At 44.4% G+C, this 21914-nt stretch overlaps 2 pseudogenes; one reads left to right on the forward strand and one right to left on the reverse strand.

Moving 5' to 3' along the window:
* The first annotated feature begins 4934 nt into the window (after positions 1 to 4934).
* LOC123769123 (U6atac minor spliceosomal RNA) lies at positions 4935 to 4986 on the forward strand (annotated as a pseudogene).
* Positions 4987 to 21862: 16876 nt separating this feature from the next.
* Positions 21863 to 21914, reverse strand: LOC138354846 (U6atac minor spliceosomal RNA; annotated as a pseudogene).

Consider the following 21914-nt stretch of genomic DNA (forward strand, 5'->3'; position numbering starts at 1 on the left):
TGGTTTATGCAAGTATAGGCTTATAGCATGGACACGAGTTCTCTCACATTAACAGTGGCTTGATGAAAAACGCAGAGTAACCTCTCACTTGTCTAGTGCCCTCGGGAAGTGGAGATATTTGAGGTGTATATATATCTCGAAGTCTCTACTTCTTTTGTAGGATCTGATGGTGTAGTGGGTTAAGGCGTACTAGTTATGACAGCTACTGGAAGGTAGTTGTGCTTTCTGGGTTCGAGGCCCACTGGTGGGTGTTGTCCAAAGATTGTTAATCTTCACTTGTGGTTTATGCAAGTATAGGCTTATAGCATGGACACGAGTTCTCTCACATTAACAGTGGCTTGATGAAAAACGCAGAGTAACCTCTCACTTGTCTAGTGCCCTCGGGAAGTGGAGATATTTGAGGTGTATATATATCTCGAAGTCTCTACTTCTTTTGTAGGGTCTGATGGTGTAGTGGGTTAAGGCGTACTAGTTATGGCAGCTACTGGAAGGTAGTTGTGCTTTCTGGGTTCGAGGCCCACTGGTGGGTGTTGTCCAAAGATTGTTAATCTTCACTTGTGGTTTATGCAAGTATAGGCTTATAGCATGGACACGAGTTCTCTCACATTAACAGTGGCTTGATGAAAAATGAAGGGTAACCTCTTACTTGTCTAGTGCCCTCGGGAAGTGGAGATATTTGAGGTGCATATATATCTCGAAGTCTCTACTTCTTTTGTAGGGTCTGATGGTGTAGTGGGTTAAGGCGTGCTAGTTATGGCAGCTACTGGAAGGTAGTTGTGCTTTCTGGGTTCGAGGCCCACTGGTGGGTGTTGTCCAAAAATTGGACAATATATATATATATATATATATATATATATATATATATATATATGTCGTACCTAATAGCCAGAACGCACTTCTCAGCCTACTATTCAAGGCCCGATTTGCCTAATAAGCCAAGTTTTCATGAATTAATGTTTTTTCGTCTACCTAACCTACCTAACCTAACCTAACCTAGCTTTTTTTGGCTACCTAACCTAACCTTACATATAAATATAGGTTAGGTTAGGTTAGGTAGGGTTGGTTAGGTTCGGTCATATATCTACGTTAATTTTAACTCCAATAAAAAAAAATTGACCTCATACATAGAGAAAAGGGTTGCTTTATCACTTCATAAGAAAAAAATTATAGTAAATATATTAATTCAGGAAAACTTGGCTTATTAGGCAAATCGGGCCTTGAATAGTAGGCTGAGAAGTGAGTTCTGGCTACTAGGTACGACATATATATATATATATATATATATATATATATATATGTCGTACCTAGTAGCCAGAACTCACTTCTCAGCCTACTATTCAAGGCCCGATTTGCCTAATAAGCCAAGTTTTCCTGAATTAATATATTTACTATAATTTTTTTCTTATGAAATGATAAAGCTACCCTTTTCACTATGTATGAGGTCAATTTTTTTTTATTGGAGTTAAAATTAACGTAGATATATGACCGAACCTAACCAACCCTACCTAACCTAACCTAACCTATATATATAGGTAAGGTTAGGTTAGGTAGCCAAAAAAGCTAGGTTAGGTTAGGTTAGGTAGGTTAGGTAGACGAAAAAACATTAATTCATGAAAACTTGGCTTATTAGGCAAATCGGGCCTTGCATAGTAGGCTGAGAAGTGAGTTCTGGCTACTAGGTACGACATATATATATATATATATATATATATATATATATAAAATATGTTGTACCTAGTAGCCAGAACGTCGTACTTGGCCTACTATGCAAGGCCCGATTTTCCAAATAAGACAAGTTTTTGTGAGTTTATATATTTTTCCAATTTTTTTTCTTATGAAATGATAAATCTGCCCATTTCATTATGTATAAGTTAATTTGTTTATATTTGAGTTAAAACTAATGTAGATATATGACTGAACCTAACCAACCCTACCTAACCTAACCTAAACTAACACAAATAAGTCAATAAATTATGGTCTTAATATAAAATAATAATAATAATTCATATAAACTACTTGAAAAAAATAAATTTAAAATCAAGTAAATCACTTGGCCTATTGGGCAAATTGGGCCATGCATAGTAGGCCGAGAAGTGTGTTCTGGCTATTAGGTACGACATATATATATATATGCTTCGTGACGATAATGTGAAGCATATCCTACCGGAATATCTAGGCAACTTGGTAGGGTACACGACCCCCAAAAGTTTCACTGCACTACAAAGTGAGTTTCTCGCGCAGTCCCAGCATTCCAGGACAATTAAAACGAACTTCTGGTCTGTGACTACTTGGAGCTGTTCGGTCATTAGATAAATAGCTTCGGCTTCCAGTGACTTGCAACAGTCTAGTAAACATTTGGTCAAAGTACGGGACCTGTCAAAGATTTTTATTGCTCCTGTCAGTCTAGGTTTGAACTTTACATGGGAGGAGTCCTTTCTGATATATTCGGCTTGCTTGTTTGTGCAAGGTAATGTGTTACAATTGTGGCTTGTGATCTCTCATACATGTGAATTGTGTCACTGAAATGGGAAAATTTACCCAGCCTCATCTGAAGCTCGGAAGTAATCCAGCTGGGACAGACCAGCTGCAGTGTCACCCGGTGAGCGGGTCGATCTGCCACCCAGGTCAAGGTGCCTTGGACGACCTGGTATAATATCACGAATAGCAAATCCAAGAAAAATTATGAGAATTAGGGATAATAAATGGGAACGTATGGAGCATCTAAACATATGTCAACACCTCCCTTCTCTATTTCTGTCTCTGTCTATGTGTGTACAGACGACATTCTTTCTTATAGGCATAAGAGAGAATGTCTGTTTATCTCTCTGTCCAATGTTGAAGACCAGACGCTTGCGGCTAGACTCACCCAAATTAACAGAGGGAAAGGTCTAGGGTCTGGGAAGAACATAGGCTGGTCGGGGCCGTCATAATTCAAAAGGAAACAGCGTGTCAAGGTCGCATTTAGACTCCCATGACGCTATGTGGCACTGCTCGCTGACTACACAGTTAAATATTTTGAAAACAACGTTTGAAAACAATTTTATCTTATAGTAATATACGCGTTTATTCACTTATGGGAAATGTACACATTTCCTTCTTTCCATAATTCACATGTAGTCGCATGAAGGAGACGATCCTCCCACAGCTTGAAAGGTTTCTAAAGCCACACCATTATCTCAGAGTAAATGGGAACTCTATTATTGAGCACTTGACGCCGCAAAGCTTCTCTTACTGACGACCACACACACCAATAGTGGACAATTATATTTTGTATAAGGGAGAGAGAGAGAGAGAGAGAGAGACAGAGAGAGAGAGAGACAGAGAGAGAGAGACAGAGAGAGAGAGAGAGGTACACAGAGACAGACTGACAGAGAGAAACAGAGCTCGAGACACAGAGGATGGCAGAGGTGGAGACAGACACACAGAAAGAGACCAGCTCATCCTCCTGTTCTTGTCGTACTTAAAGTAACGATGAGGACTATAGAATATATACCGACGAACAACGAAAATAGAAATCTAAGCTATTGAGTTGGACAAACCGGAAAGCAAATTTTTACTTGTGTAGCTCTGTAAAACTAACCTAACCATTACTGGATGGATGGACTGACCTTCCTAGAATACACGATATCTCAGGCCTAATATAGTACATATGTGTGCTATAATATGTCTTGGAATATTAAAGTTTGTTTTTAGTTTTATTTATTTAAAAAAAATTCTTACTAGCCAGTATACTACTATCTAAATGCTAAATACGTACGAATTGGTGACTGTTGATGACTGTCAAAATAGGTACTGTCTAAACAGAAGGATGGATTGAAGAGACAGACAGACAGTAGATAGTTGGATGGGTAAATGGATGGACTGACAGATGGATAGTTGGATGGATAGGTGGATTGATAGACGGAAAGGTGGATGGATAGATAGGATGAAAAGATGAGTAGATGGATGAAAAGATGAGTTGAGGGATGAGAACATGAGTAGATAGATGGATAGAAGAAAAACTAGATAGATATTCAGATGAGTAGATGGATGATTGGACGGATAGATGGAATGATAGATGGATGGATAGAAGAAAAACTAGATAGATATTCGGGTGAGTAGATAGATGATTGGACGGATAGATGGATGGATAGATCTATAGATAGATGGATGAATAGAGAGACATATCAGTGGAGAAATGTAGAGCCTGATGGATAAATGTACAGACTGTTGGACAGATGTACAGACTGATAGGCAGATGTTCAGACTGATGGATAGATTGATGGATGGACGGAAAGATATATGGAGGGATAGATGTATGAATAGATAGATGGATTGTTATCCTGCATATAATAGAACCCGAATCCTGGAGAGGGAGATCGTGGTGGAGAACAAGTGAGGAAGAACCGTGCCTCCAGGTGAAGATGAGACACACATCACGCTGAGAACTCCAGAGAGCCTTGACGGAGGTGGAGGGGAGCGCGGGGCCGAGGTTCTGACCAGCGACCATGTACCAATACATATTTCTTGACATAAACACGTCCCTGTTGATTAAATCTGGCTACAACTACGCAGAGTTACAACCACCAATCTGTGAACTGTGGCCTTGGGCCCTGACAGCGTCTATAAACCAGTTGTGAGTAATGTTGCAGTGAGAGTGACTTGTGGTTGGTGCAATAACTGGTCCCCTTGTCTCTCTGTCCTCCTCCTCTTCTACTCACCCACTCTCCCTCTGTCTCTGTCTCACTTTCCCCCTCCCCCTCTCTCTCTCTCTCTCTCTCTCTCTCTCTCTCTCTCTCTCTCTCTCTCTCTCTCTCTCTCTCTCTCTCTCTCTCTCTCTCTCTCTCTCTCTCTCTCTCTCTCTCTCTCTCTCTAACTCTGAGCCTGCATCTTTGTGTATGCCTCGATCCCCATATTTCCATATGTCTGACAACCATTGTGTCACCACCACCAGTGTGCTGTAGGAGAGAAGGTTAGCACTCCCCTGTATAAGGACGGACAACACATACAGTCGCTCCGGTGACACCTGACACCATGTGTCGGAGGCCTGGTCGAGAACCGGGCCGCTCGGACGTTGAGCCCCGAAATCATCGCAAGGAAAGGTAACCACAATCATCTGTCTATTGTCCTCCCGTCAGTCTGTCATTCTGTGCGTTACTCACCTGTCTGGTTCACTTGTGTCTTGTTTGCCTCTGTCATTGTGTCCGTTATATCACCTGTCTCCCCAAGATATGTGGATTTGTATGTATTACTTGGCCACCAGGATAATCCCGTTACATGTAGTGAGTCATGAGTAACATTAATGAGTCCTGAGTAAGATCACTGACCGGCAGGGGAGGGTGAGTGTGACGAACGATGGTAAGATGACAGAGTCATTATGGCCGGACCGAGCTAACAGGGAGATATGTTTTCTCTAAGCTCACTCTGGTATATAATATTGTGTACCAATATGGGTAGTTGGAGGGACTCCGTCACACCCTTCACTGTATAACGGTGCTCTAAAAGACCCCCTTTACATCCGGGGGTCTCCTCCAACGTGCTTGTCCCTTTTCCAGTAGGGCTCCGTGGTAGAGCTGATCACGGAGGTGAGGGTCTATTATTACTTCCTTTAGAGGAAATTCATCCTCTGAGACTTTGTAACATTGTCATACAGGCTAAACTCTTTCTTCTTATTATTCGTCTTCCTTTTCTTTGAGACTTGCGAGGTTGGTAACCAGGTCTTCGACATAGCCTTATAAGGTTCACAAAGACTTTATTTTGATAAAGAAGAAAGGGGAGGAGGGAATTGTTTGGAAGACTAGGGGACGGGGGAATGGGAGATGGTGGGGAGGACAAAAAGACAGTGGAGAGGGGAATGGTTAGGAGGACGAGGGGATGGTGGAGTGGGGGATGATGGGGAAGAAAAAGAGATGGGGGAGGGGGATATAGTGGGGAGGACGAGAGGACGGGGGAATGGGGGAATGGTTGGGAGGACTAGGGGGACGGGGAAGTCAGGAATGGTTGGGAGGACGATGGGACGGGAGGGGAGGAATGGTGGGGAAGACTGGGAGACAGGGGAATGTTGTTGTAGGCACATGCGTTGCTGAACCAGAGCAACGCGTGGCCGGGTACAGCTAGTCTTTGAATATACGTATTCAATTTTGTCTCTACTGTATCATGTTCTGTTTAGTGCTGATATATTTAATATCTTATTATTATTTCCTTTCATCTATTTCAGTACATCATTCATGTCACCACTTTCACTTCACCGAGGAAAAAATAAGTTTTCCTAATCCCTCATGTTGATGGTTTCCAATTCTTGTGCTGAACTTTGTCATCCTTTTTTGTATCCAGTTAATTGAAGTTATGTCCGCTTTAGATTCTATTTACATTTACTAAAATTGAGGTTCAAACAATTAACTGATTCTCAGCAAAAAATCCCGTTTTGTATAATTTCTAATATAGAGAGCCCAAGAAAGAAGACAGCAGTTATGTACCTTACAAATAGTTGCGAAGCTAAGGTCGCTTGCCCACGTATAACTTTCTCTTATAATAACAGTGATGACCTCAACGTTCTTAAAATTTATATTTTCATTGTGTTGGGGTCAATCTCCCTTGAACTTGTTTCTTCAGCATTAACCATTGACCCATCACCAAGAAAATTTTGTATACAGCTATCGTCAATATACAGGTATGAAGAAAATTAAAGGAAACGCATACTGAAGTAAGTCTAAATTTAGGTATTAAATTATGTGATAGGCAAAGGAATAAGATTAGCAATTCGTTAAATGACGCGGATGATTCACTTACCATCTCATCAACTCTCCCAATCATTAACTTATTGACATCTTTATTCCTGTTTAAAGATCTTCCACGGAGTATTGGATGAAGAAGTTGGTGTCAGTATAAGGTCAACATTAACAGTTTATGTCACATGAGTACACAAGTTGACTAATATTGGCATTAAGCGTATATGCAAGTTTAAAGATCAGAATGACTGAGATTTTGCAAAAATGACAATTTTCTGCAGTGGAAGATATTTCAAGTAAAAGACATTAATCTGTGAAAAACCGAAGATATTGGTTCTCGCTCTCAGGGTGAAACAAAAAACTTGGGAACAGTTAACTTAAACATGTTTAATTGAATTCCATTAAATCTAAATTTTTCGTTATATTTGTGGGAACCGACTTGTGAGATTTATATTTATTTAATTTATATGAATTTATATAGAATTTATATTTACGTTAATTTATATACTTCGATAGCAATTTGTATAATGATAAGTGGACTGTATTTCTGCAATAATCTCATAATCTCACAAATCGATCCTCTACACATTAGGGGGGGTTTATATTAATTGAATTTATATATATATGCAGCCAATCAAACTACAGTATTAGACTACATACATTGAAAAGGTTCCTTATCTTATTGTACAGCAGGCCTTAGTCTACCAGGTATAACCAGGATGTTGACACCACATTTTCCTCGTGTGAGGTAGCTTCCAACACCCTGGTAACTGATGCACAAAGCATGCTTCCTCGTCTTGACCTGTCAAAAGGGCGCTAGCTATAAAGCCAGAATCCTAATATATGACAGCTATATCAGAGAAAACACTGTACATGGAACCATATAGACCTGGGCCTTATTACCTTTAGTATGAGGCGATCTCATGCTCTAACCGACTCACCCTATCCAATGACATTAATGGCCACTAATGATAGATAAATGGGTTTCGGCAGAACACTTAACTTGAATTTGTTGACAGCGTGTTGATGATGGTACACCTTTGGTCTCCATAACACTTCGTCCAAGTAAATTTAACAGGAGCCGAATTGCTCCCATGCCTCTGGTCTCAGTATAAACAATCGCTGACACTCCATACTACTGACGCTACTGGCCGATATTGTCCAGATATGATAGGAGCCGAATTTGCTCCACGCGTCTCGGAGGTGACAACAACAAAGGCTGACCACTCCCTCACCCTGACGCCTGGCTTACATTGTCCAGATTTCAGAAAGTGATAGAAGGGTCACATTTACTCTATTTTAATTCTGATAATTAAGTTAATTTATATGAGATGTTTTTATGATGGGAAAGTCCAAAGACTAATGTATTTAAGAATAATTCCCACCATAATAGGTGGTGAATTTATAATAGTATGTGGTAATGATATCCCGTTTTCTATAGACGGAAATTCCACTACAATTTACATTTTCTATGGGTAACTTGTTTATACAACACAGCAACAATTATTATCTGTCTGTATGATATTATTAAATGGTGTCGGATTTTCCGACATAATTCCCCAGTGGCTGCTCACGGGTCGAAGTCCTCTTTAGAACAGACGAACACCGATACTCCTCCCTCGAATTATTAGATTAATTTGATGTTAGTAGTTAGTAATCACACATTTGTGCATCTGTTCGTACAGGACGGATGTCCCGTACTAGAGTTGCAGGGGTTAGAAGTCTAATGCGATTTCATTTCCCTGTTAACTCTTGAAAGGCTAATATTCAAGCCTAATTACATATTATTTAACCCAGAAGACTGAATGTGATCAAGTACTACAGTCAAGTATGATTCAGGGACTGCAGTGAGATCAGTGACATTAGATATAACTTGAAGCTGTTCAGGTAACTGGTCACTGATATATAAACACTGAGGCCCATGGAATACATCTTGATTAAATAATAAATGTATCAAATCAGTCATCAGATTTATTGGGGTTTAATTTAGTTAATTGATTCAGAAGATTAAATAGCTCATCATTAAAGTGAAGTATGGTTCTGAGACTGCAGTGGGTTCAGTGACATTGGTCGCAGTGACTTGTAGCTGTTTTAGGCTACTGTTCACTGATTTGCCACTGAGGCCTCATGAACTCATCTTCAGCTTTAAATGATGATACTAACATCAACCTCTGTTACTATAGTCAGCTGTAATCTCCTTAGTATAATGCTACTGGAGAAATATAATCAGCTGACAAATTTAGATTTCTATTGGTATTGTTTATCTGCAGCCATAGGTCTCCTCAGGCTTGATACTGAGCCTGAGAGTAATTTACCTCCTGCAGAGTTTAACATGGTTATGCCCTGATATTTAGTAGGGCTACCGATGAATCGATGGCAATAGTCTGTCCCTACAAGGAGACCGAAGTCGGTGAGGTGATCAGACTTAATATTATCTGCCAATTTTATTCCTCTATTTCTCAGGAATTTGGCTGTTGCTCTCAGACCTTGTACTTGTAGGTCTACTGGTATTTTGTCCACCACAATGGCTTGTACTCTACAGACGTACCTGCCTAAACGTACTGATGGTTGTACCACCTGGTAGACTTGAGGTCCTGCATCTGTTACAAACCCTGAGATATTGAATGACATCTGGGCTACAGGCCTTAATTGTAGTTCATCTGCCAACTTTTTAGTGACATATGTTCTCTGGGACCCTTGGTCAAACAACCCACGGGTATGGACCTTGGCCCACTTATTCTGGATGGTGATTTGGGCAGTAGGCAAAGTCGTATTACCTTTAGACTTTGCCGATTAGACACTCTTTGTTTGTTGCACCTTGCAGTACTGTACTGTGGTGGGAATGCTATCTTCCACCTTGGGGTTTGGAGACGTTGTTTTGGTGTCTCTGCACAATGCTGCATGGTGCTGACCTTTGTTACACCTATTACAGGTGTGTAAATGGGTCTCACAGTCCTTGATGTTATGTTTCCTGAGGCACCTCGTGCAATGTTGCAAATCTTTGAGTCGCTCAACACGGGCGTCACTATCAGGAAAATTAGAGCAGTGGTACATTGAATGTTTCTCATCGCAGAACAAACATGTTCCATAGCTTCCAGTACCCTTTGGTGTCACGTTCTTGGGTGACACAGTAACTATAGGCTTGGAGGGTCCCACTGCATATACGCCCACACTGCTACTGTTCCACTTTGGTGTTGAATTATATTGTCTAGATTGATTTGGAGTACCCTTGGTACTCTGTGGTTTACTATTATTGGTTTCTGAGGGTTTACTTGGTGGTTTTAATTTGTCATGTGTTCGTAATTGATGAACTACTGACTTTAAACCCTCAGATATTTCACTCATGGATAAGATGCTTTTATTGTAATGAGCACTCATTTGTCTCAATATGTCCCTAGGTATTTTCTCCTGGACAATTATTTTCAAGACCCACTCAGATCCGTTTGTATCTGCTGTCAGGCTGAGGGCATTGATCAATGATTCTACCTCCAGCTTGAAGACTTGGAGTGAATCAGCTGAAGCCTCCGGTGGGGGTAAATGCAACAGCTCATAAACTAAATGTGATGTTCTTACTTCTGGATCAGCATAATTATCCTTGAGGAGTTTTACTGCCAGATCATAGCCGTCATTAGTTAATCTCAGATGGGATACTACTGTTTTAGCCTCACCTGATAATTGGCCTTGCAAATAAGAGAATTTACTACTCTTTGGTAAAGATTGTTTTGAGTCTACAAGGTCAACGAATTTGTTCCAAAATTCGTCCCAATCTTCCTCATCTTTTCCTGAGAAAGTGGGTAAATTAATTGGAGGGAGTCGAGCTTCTGCTTGACTCGTATTAGATGCAACTGTTGTTGTTGTTGCTGTTGCCTTGTTCTGGGCAATTAATTTGACATAAGGCTGTAACGTGGCCTGAGTGTGATCTTCATAATTCGCAAGATCAACCATAATGTCGTCTATTTCTGTTTCTGATAAATTGGTGTTGGCAAGTTCAGCCACATATGTTGCTATTTGGCATTTGATTTGCTCAAATTTACCTGCAGCTGCTTGATAATAGCTTTCCAGGTCAGCATAATCAACTGTTGATTGTTGTGACAAATCTTCACATTTCTTGATCTGTCTTGTTAAGTGGCCTTTAAGGCCTGCAAGGGTTCTTTTCATTCTCCCTGCATTATCCATACTGGCTAGTTGGTGAAGCCTTGTGGGGCTTGTACTTGGGTCGCTCATAATACTGAACAAGTACTGATGGTAGCGTAGGGTAAAATTTCTGCACTCACTAGGCAATAATCCTACCTCTACTAGAGGTTAGCACTTAAAATTAATACACATTATATATATACATTCATACACTCTAATAATTTGAGTGATAAACCAGTGTCATGGAAGTACCTTCAGGTTAGCTCTTCTATATCACCCTAGGATGGTAGAGACACTAATTAATCATTCAAAGGTGTAATGATCATAAGTAAATTATTATATATACAACTCAACTTAAGTTGATAAAAATTACACCCAAAATAGGGTCTGGACCATTCATTAATGGTGTTAGGTTGTTCAATATAGTACAACTGACTACGGTAATAATGGGACTACGATGAACAATAAATAGTTCAACTAGTCCCTGGTAATATCCTACCCTGTTGTGGGTTGGCAATTAGTAAATATTATATTGTGAACACTAGTGCAATATATATTAAATAATTCTCTATATTGGAGAAATAATATACACAATTATTGATAATAGCCTCTTAATTAGCCTCTATGAAACTTCTAATATTATCAAGAAGTATTAAATATTATTAGTGACCTCGCGAAATAAACTCCACAAAATTCGTAGATAATCTCTCGCGAAATTTAACACCACGAAATCCGTGAACAATCTCGCGACACAGCCACTAATTTGGCTGGCTTCAATATTAGCGCTGTCATTTCACAGAATAACACGCCACCAAATCTGTGGGTGTGCATGAAACCGCTGACGAGGCTGATCTGAACTGAGTGGGGCTCGTGAACTCGCTTGAGGCAACGCCGCCGTCTTTGACTGCTGGCCTTTGTTTAAATCACACTCCACTAGTATATTTAATGAATCCACTGGTTAACTGGTTCATCCGGTACTAAGATGACCAAATGTGGGTTCAAAGGACCAAATAATCCGGTTCCGAAGGTCCAATTAATGTGGGAACCGACCTGTGAGATTTATATTTATTTAATTTATATGAATTTATATAGAATTTATATTTACGTTAATTTATATACTTCGATAGCAATTTGTATAATGATAAGTGGACTGTATTTCTGCAATAATCTCATAATCTCACAAATCGATCCTCTACACATTAGGGGGGGTTTATATTAATTGAATTTATATATATGCAGCCAATCAAACTACAGTATTAGACTACATACATTGAAAAGGTTCCTTATCTTATTGTACAGCAGGCCTTAGTCCACCAGGTATAACCAGGATGTAGACACCACATTTTCCTCGTGTGAGGTAGCTTCCAACACCCTGGTAACTGATGCACAAAGCATGCTTCCTCGTCTTGACCTGTCAAAAGGGCGCTAGCTATAAAGCTAGAATCCTAATATATGACAGCTATATCAGAGAAAACACTGTACATGGAACCATATAGACCTGGGCTTAATTACCTTTAGTATGAGGCGATCTCATGCTCTAACCGGCCACCCTATCCAATGACATTAATGGCCACTAATGACAGATAAATGGGTTTTGGCAGAACACTTAACTTGAATTTGTTGACAGCGTGTTGATGATGGTACACCTTTGATCTCCATAACACTTCGTCCAAGTAAATTTAACAGGAGCCGAATTGCTTCCATGCCTCTGGTCTCAGTATAAACAATCGCTGACACTCCATACTACTGACGCTACTGGCCGATATTGTCCAGATATAATAGGAGCCGAATTTGCTCCACGCGTCTCTGAGGTGACAACAACAAAGGCTGACCACTCCCTCACCCTGACGCCTGGCTTACATTGTCCAGATTTCAGAAAGTGATAGAAGGGTCACATTTACTCTATTTTAATTCTGATAATTAAGTTAATTTATATGAGATGTTTTTATGATGGTAAAGTCCAAAGACTAATGTATTTACGAATAATTCCCACCATAATAGGTGGTGAATTTATAATAGTATGTGGTAAAGATATCCTGTTTTCTATAGACGGAAATTCCACTACAATTTACATTTTCTATGGGTAACTTGTTTATACAACACAACAACAATTACTATCTGTCTGTATGATATTATTAAATGGTGTCGGATTTTTCGACAATATTTACAGTTTGTATAGATGATAATGCTTTAGTTACATTATGCACTGCAAATTTCTTACCTTCTCGCTGAATCTTACTGAAGTTCTGACCTTTCACACGCTTGGACAGAACTTTTGTACTACTTTTGCCACTGCCTGGTAGTCGTGGCCAGTGGTCGTGTCACTGCCTGGTAGTCGTGGCCAGTGGTCGTGACACTGCCTGGTAGTCGTGGCCAGTGGTCGTGCCACTGCCTGGTAGTCGTGGCCAGTGGTCGTCACACTGCCTGGTAGTCGTGGCCAGTGGTCGTGTCACTGCCTGGTAGTCGTGGCCAGTGGTCGTGACACTGCCTGGTAGTCGTGGCCAGTGGTCGTGACACTGCCTGGTAGTCGTGGCCAGTGGTCGTGTCACTGCCTGGTAGTCGTGGCCAGTGGTCGTGACACTGCTTGGTAGTCGTGGCCAGTGGTCGTGTCACTGCCTGGTAGTCGTGGCAAGTGGTCGTGACACTGCTTGGTAGTCGTGGCCAGTGGTCGTGTCACTGCTTGGTAGTCGTGGCCAGTGGTCGTGTCACTGCCTGGTAGTCGTGGCCAGTGGTCGTGACACTGCTTGGTAGTCGTGGCCAGTGGTCGTGTCACTGCCTGGTAGTCGTGGCTAGTGGTCGTGACACTGCCTGGTAGTCGTGGCCAGTGGTCGTGTCACTGTCTGGTAGTCGTGGCCAGTGGTCGTGTCACTGCCTGGTAGTCGTGGCCAGTGGTCGTGACACTGCCTGGTTGTCGTGGCGAGTGGTCGTGTCACTGCCTGGTAGTCGTGGCCAGTGGTCGTGTCACTGCCTGGTAGTCGTGGCCAGTGGTCGTCACACTGCCTGGTAGTCGTGGCCAGTGGTCGTCACACTGCCTGGTAGTCGTGGCCAGTGGTCGTCTCACTGCCTTGTAGTCGTGGCCAGTGGTCGTCACACTGCCTGGTAGTCGTGGCCAGTGGTCGTGTCACTGCCTGGTAGTCGTGGCCAGTGGTCGTGTCACTGCCTGGTAGTCGTAGCCAGTGGTCGTGTCACTGCCTGGCAGTCGCGTCCAGTGGCCGTGTCACTGCCTGGTAGTCGTGTCAAGTGGTCGTGTCACTGTCTGGTAGTCGTGGCCAGTGGTCGTCACACTGTCTGGTAGTCGTGGCCAGTGGTCGTCACACTGTCTGGTAGTCGTGACCAGTGGTCGTGTCACTGCCTGGTAGTCGTGGCCAGTGGTCGTGTCACTGCCTGGTAGTCGTGGTTAGTGGTCGTGACACTGCCTGGTAGTCGTGGCCAGTGGTCGTGTCACTGCCTGGTAGTCTTGGCCAGTGGTCATGTCACTGCCTGGTAGTCGTGCCCTGTGGTCGTGTCACTGCCTGGTAGTCGTGGCCAGTGGTCGTGACACTGCCTGGTAGTCGTGGCCAGTGGTCGTGACACTGCTTGGTAGTCGTGGCCAGTGGTCGTGACACTGCCTGGTAGTCGTGGCCAGTGGTCGTGTCACTGCCTGGCAGTCGTGGCCAGTGGTCGTGTCACTGTCTGGTAGTCGTGGCCAGTGGTCGTGACACTGCCTGGTAGTCGTGGCCAGTGGTCGTGACACTGCCTGGTAGTCGTGGCCAGTGGTCGTGACACTGCCTGGTAGTCGTGGCCAGTGGTCGTGTCACTGCCTGGTAGTCGTGGCCTCACAACCTAACATTACATGCAATTTCGTCATCAGAGTGAAGGCCATTGCCAGCATCCAATAACAAACGTCTAATGACGGAGCGCTGTTTCATATGGTTGATACCTGTGACCGAGAGGCTTGACGGGACACTTCGGGAGCTCAAATCTACCACTGAGAGCACACGAGTGGCTCACCTGTCTCGCTATACACAGATATTTCATGTCACACCTGAACCATATATGTTAATGAGGAATTTTTACAGCCCAATCCTTTGGCAGGTAAGTTTGTGACCTGGAGATATTAGTGGAGCTGGCCTCCTATAACCTGTGGCTTCTCGCATACCCTTGCTGCCCCAAAGACGCCATTTTAGGCGCCATGACATGGCCCGGCACCTGGGCCACATGTAGCCACACACTAACAGATGTTGGGACCACATAAAGTCTAATCAGGCCATATGAACCATACAGCTAAGGCCATGTATAACTTTGTACTAACCCTACTATAGATAGTTATAAGTCACCATATATGGTATAATTTATATGAAATTGAAAGTAAATATTTATGTTTTTTTTTATCTCCACCAACTGTGAACATTTACGCCCAACTATATGTAGGTAAAGCTTGGCAGGCTAAATTTACATACTGTCCACTACTTAGAATCATAATTCATTTAGAATAATAAATAATTAAACTAAAAAATATCAAGTAAATAAAATACAAATTAAATATTCACAAAGAATAAAAACAAATAACTTTTTGCTAGGATTACCCCGCTGTTCCATGGGCTTATAGGGCTTATAGGGTTCATGGGCTTATAGGGCTTATAGGGTTCATGGGCTTATAGGGCTTATAGGGTTCCATGGGCTTATAGGGCTTATAGGGTTCATGGGCTTATAGGGCTTATAGGGTTCATGGGCTTATAGGGCTTATAGGGTTCATGGGCTTATAGGGCTTATAGGGTTCATGGGCTTATAGGGCTTATAGGGTTCCATGGGCTTATAACCCTATGGGTGAGAAAGGATCTCCTGTTCTCAGTTCTTACCTTCATTGTGGCTTGTTAAGCTTGAAACCGTGTCTCCTCGTTCGTGTTACATCTGACCTTTTGAAGAAATTGTTCGGATCAACATCCTCCAAATTGTTAGTATTTTAAAGGTTTCGATGAGATCCGACCTGTCATGCCTGGTCTAGTGTTTTTAGCCCTGTGGCCCTCAACCGTTCCTGATACGAGAGATGAATTAGTATGTTGAAGAACTTGTTTTCATTTCACTGCAAATATCTGGGTCATGGTGAATTTCCGGGCCACTTTTGTAGTATAGGGAATTGGATGATGTAAAGTGAGTTGGTTTCGCTAATTCAACTACAAATTATTTTTTGGAATACTCCACAGTGTGCCGGCACACATCATAGAGATATGTCATATCCTTCTGAACAGTGTTAGTGGAAAAGCGGGAGGAAAGGAAAGACTTTGACTTTGGATCCATGTGAACAGTATGTGATGACTTGAACCTCATTATGTCACTGCCGATTGTGCAGTCCCCAGTTGGTATTGTAGATATTATTGTTAGAAAATGGTACAAAACAGGTAATTCTGCTGTTAATATTGCTAAACGGTATTGTAGTCGCTATTTTTGCTTGAAGCAGTAATGTGGGATCCCCACATCACTGGTAACACAGGGTTCAATGTCTTTTTAGATTTGAGATCCATGTGTGTAAATTGCGGTCGTGTTGAGACAGCATATTGTCATGGTAGAGTCGAAGGTTGAGTAAATGACTGAATAATGTGCGTATTTTGGCGTTATAGGACAGTCGTGATAACTCTAGGAACTGTTTATTGCCGGGGACAAAAAAAATGGTAAAATGTATATTTACTGGTTCTAAAATTGATAGCTGCAAATTGAGCATGCTGGGAACTCCTGTCTTCGCATCACTTGGACAGTTACGGGCATAAGGAGACCGGTGACCTGTCAAACAATGTAGACAAGTCATCGATATCAGGAGCAGAACTTCCACTCAGGTATAGCGAGACAGGTCAGCCACTCGTGTGCTCTCAGTGGTAGATATGAGCTCCCGAAGTGTCCCGTCAAGCCTCTCGGTCACAGGTATCAACCATATGAAACAGCGCTCCGTCATTAGACGTTTCGTTATTGGATGCTGGCAATGACTCTCACTCTGATGACGAAATTGCATGTAATGTTAGGATGTGAGGACACGACTACCAGGCCGTGTGACGACCACTGGGAACGACTACCAGGCAGTGACACGACCACTGGCCACGACTACCAGACAGTGTGACGACCACTGGCCACGACTACCAGACAGTGTGACGACCACTGGCCACGGCTACCAGGCCGTCTGACGACCACTGGGAACGACTACCAGGCAGTGACACGACCACTGGCCACGACTACCAGGCAGTGTCACGACCACTAACCACGACTACCAGGCAGTGACACGACCACTGGTCACGACTACCAGACAGTGTGACGACCACTGGCCACGACTACCAGACAGTGTGACGACCACTGGCCACGGCTACCAGGCCGTCTGACGACCACTGGCCACGACTACCAGGCAGTGACACGACCACTGGCCACGACTACCAGGCCGTCTGACGACCACTGGGAACGACTACCAGGCAGTGACACGACCACTGGCCACGACTACCAGGCAGTGACATGACCACTGGCCACGACTACCAGGCAGTGTCACGACCACTAACCACGACTACCAGGCAGTGACACGACCACTGGTCACGACTACCAGACAGTGTGACGACCACTTGCCACGACTACCAGACAGTGTGACGACCACTGGCCACGGCTACCAGGCAGTGACACGACCACTGGACACGACTACCAGGCAGTGATACGGCCACTGGACGCGACTGCCAGGCAGTGCCACGACTTCCAGGCAATGACACGACCACTGGCCACGACTACCAGGCAGTGTCACGACCACTGGACACGACTACCAGGAAGAGATACGACCACTGGACATGACTACCAGGCTGTGAGACGACCATTGGCCACGACTACCAGGTAGTGACACGACCACTGGCCACGACTACCAGGCAGTGAGACGACCACTGGCCACGACTACCAGGCAGTGACACGACCACTGGCCACGACTACCAGGCAGTGACACGACCACTCGCCACGACTACCAGGCAGTGACACGACCACTGGCCACGACTACCAGGCAGTGACACGACCACTGGCCACGACTACCAGGCAGTGACACGACCACTGGCCACGACTACCAGGCAGTGACACGACCACTGGCAACGACTACTAGGCAGTGACACGACCACTGGCCACGACTACCAGGCAGTGACACGACCACTGGACACGACTACCAAGCAGTGTGACGACCACTGGCCACGAGTACCAGGCAGTGACACGACCACTGGACATGACTACCAGGCAGTGACACGACCACTGGACACGACTACCAGGCAGTGAGACGACCACTGGACACGACAACCAGGCAGTGACACGACCACTGGCCACGACTACCAGGCAGTGACACGACCACTGGCCACGACTACCAGGCAGTGTGACGACCATTGTCCACGACTACCAGGCAGTGAGACGACCACTGGACACGACAACCAGGCAGTGACACGACCACTGGCCACGACTACCAGGCAGTGACACGACCACTGGCCACGACTACCAGGCAGTGTGACGACCATTGTCCACGACTACCAGGCAGTGACACGACCACTGGACACGACTACCAGGCAGTGACACGACCACTGGACACGACTACCAGGCAGTGACAAGACCACTGGCTACGACTACCAGGCATTGTCACGACCACTGGCCACGACTACCAGGAAGTGACACGACCACTGGCCACGACTACCAGGCAGTGACACGACCACTGGCCATGACTACTAGGCAGTGACACGACCACTGGACATGACTACCACGCAGTGACACGACCACTGGCCACGACTACCAGGCAGTGTGACGACCATTGTCCACGACTACCAGGCAGTGTGACGACCACTGGACACGACTACCAGGCAGTGACACGACCACTGGCCACGACATCCAGGCAGTGACACTACCACTGACCACGTCTTCCAGGCAGTGACACGACCACTGGCCACGACTTCCAGGCAGTGACACGACCACTGGCCACGACTACCAGGCAGTGACACGACCACTGGCTACGACTACCAGGCAGTGAGACGACCACTGGCCACGACTTTCAGGCAGTTAGACGACCACTAGCCACGACTACCAGACAGTGACACGACCACTGGCCACGACTGCCAGGCAGTGACACGACTACTGGCCACGACTGCCAGGCAGTGACACGACCACTAGCCACGACTACCAGACAGTGACACGACCACTGGCCACGATTGCCAGGCAGTGACACGACTACTGGCCACGACTGCCAGGCAGTGACACGACCACTAGCCACGACTATTAGACAGTGACACGACCACTGGCCACGACTGCCAGGCAGTGACACGACCAGTGGCCACGACTGCCAGGCAGTGACACGACCACTAGCCACGACTACCAGACAGTGACACGACCACTGGCCACGACTGCCAGGCAGTGACACGACCACTGGCCACGACTGCCAGGCAGTGAGACGACCACTAGCCACGACTGCCAGGCAGTGAGACGACCACTGGCCACGACTGCCAGGCAGTGACACGACCACTAGCCACGACTACCAGACAGTGACACGACCACTGGCCACGACTGCCAGGCAGTGACACGACCACTGGCCACGACTGCCAGGCAGTGAGACGACCACTAGCCACGACTGCCAGGCAGTGAGACGACCACTGGCCACGACTGCCAGGCAGTGAGACGACCACTGGCCACGACTGCCAGGCAGTGAGACGACCACTGGCCACGACTGCCAGGCAGTGAGACGACCACTGGCCACGACTGCCAGGCAGCTTTCAACGTGACGAGTGTGACGCTGAAAGAGGTGAATGCCGCACATTGAGACCCGGCCCGGGAGCGCCATTCACACCATCGTCATGTAAAGAGGAAACCTGTAAATATTGGTGTTAAGGGAGAGTGAAGGATGAGTGGGGTGACCCAAGCTGGTACCTGCACCACCAGTAATGTCTTCTAGTGTAAGGAAGCTTTTACTCTTGCTAGCCATTCATGGAAGTCCCTCATGTTAACACATCCTAGTCCAGCAAGTAGCCTAAGATCACAAGAATAAATGAAACTGCCTAAACCAATTAGGCCACCCGAGGTAAGCTATATACAGCCCACTGAACGTGTTCCTGTATATATGTAATCCTCGCTTATAATACTCCAGCAGTACCACGTCTCTCATGTTATCTGGTAAATTGTTTCATAAATTAACATTAGTATTTCCTAACGAATATTTAATTATGTCATCTATATAAATAAAAATGTAAACGTTTGTTCAAAATCGCTAATCTCCGAAAGTTCTTCACCGATTGCTTTAAATTTTTCGCACAATGTTCCATTTGCATCCGAACGGGACTTTATATACATACTATATAGATGTCACGTCTGTGACGAGAAAAAACATGCTTTTCATGAAAAACTGTATTTTTTCATGTTTTCCATGTCAGAGAAATTTTTCGAAACCTCTTTACTGATTGCTTTGAAATTTTGACACAATGTTGCATTCGAATAGGTGCGTGTTTTTATACACCTACTATATACATGCCTCACCTGTGACAGGAAAAAACATGTATTTTTTTTAAACCAATGTTGGACGAAAGAGCAACACATGCTGCAATCTCCAAATTTTTTTTTACTGATTGCTTTGAAATTTTGACACAACATTCCATTCGAATATGCACGTGATTTTTTATACCTACTATATAGATGCCACACCTGTGATAGATAAAACATGATTTAAAAAAAACACACCATTTGATGCAGGTAAGAGCAACTCTCGCTATATTAAATATGTTACTATTCCATTTCAATGTTTCCGATTGCATTGATATATTAAATGTTCATAGATTCCGATTTTTTTTTAATTTTGATTGAACTATTTTGTGTGACTGCGTTGGAATTGAACGGTCTTGTTTACCTTACCGTTCATTTCGTGAGTATAAGTATAGAACATGTGACAGTTAAACCATATTTTTTTGAAAAACAGCGCCATCTGTTGCACGTAAGAGCAACACACCCTATACTAAATATGTTGCGATTCCATTTCAATGTTTCCATTTGCATAGATAAATTTAATTTTCAAAGATTTTGATTTATTTACGTTTTGATTTAAATACTTCGTGTGATTTGCCTTGGAATTGAGCTGCATTGTTTACCATACCGTTCATTTCATGAATATAGTTTAGTTATTTATTTATTAATTTTTTTTAATTTCGTTTTTTTAACTGTTCTCATTTTTTCATTGATGGGAACATCAGATCATTTGATGTTCCCAATTTTCTGATGGGAACATCAGATCATTTGGGAATGCATCGGAGGAGGGAGTGGGGAATTGTGAGGAGGACGAGGCGATGGGAGTGGGGGATGGTGGGGAGGACGTGGGGAAAGGGGATGGGGTTAATGGAGGGGAGGACCAGTGGACGGGAGAGTTGGGGATGATGAGGTCGAGGTGACGGGGGGATTGAGAATGGTGGGGGAGGACAAAGGGACATGGGAGTAGGGAATGGTGGGGAGGAAAAAGGGGCATAGGGAGGAGGGAATTGTTTGGAAGACGAGGGGATGGGGGAGTGGGAGATGATGTGGAGGAAAAAGGGAAGGGGGAGGGGTGAATGACGGAGAGGACGAGTGGAACGGGGGAATCAGGAATGGTTGGGAGGACGATTGGACGGGAGGGGGGGAATGGTGGGGAAGACTGGGAGACAGGGGAAATGTTGCTGTGGCTCAGCAACGCACATGCGGTGCTGAGCCTCAGTAACGCATCTCACCTAGTTGTGCTTGCGGGGGTTCAGCTCTGCTCTTTCTCAACTTTCTCAACTGCTCTTTCCCGTCTCTCAACTGTCAATCAATTGTTTCTACTACTACTATTTTTTCTCACACCACACACACACACACACAAACACGCACACCAGGAAGCAGCACGTGACAGCTGACTAACTCCCAGGTACCTATTTACTGCTAGGTAACAGGGGCATTCAGGGTGAAAGAAACTTTGCCCATCGTTTCTCGCTGGTGCCCGGGATCGAACCCGGGACCACAGGATCATGTGTCCAGCGTGCTGTCCGCTCGGCCACCGGCTCCCCTCCGGGATGTGTTGTCCGTCCTTATACAGGGGAGTGCTAACCTTCTCTCCTACAGCAC

The sequence above is a fragment of the Procambarus clarkii genome, chromosome 64 (genome assembly GCF_040958095.1).
Source record: "Procambarus clarkii isolate CNS0578487 chromosome 64, FALCON_Pclarkii_2.0, whole genome shotgun sequence".
NCBI classification, from domain to species: domain Eukaryota; kingdom Metazoa; phylum Arthropoda; class Malacostraca; order Decapoda; family Cambaridae; genus Procambarus; species Procambarus clarkii.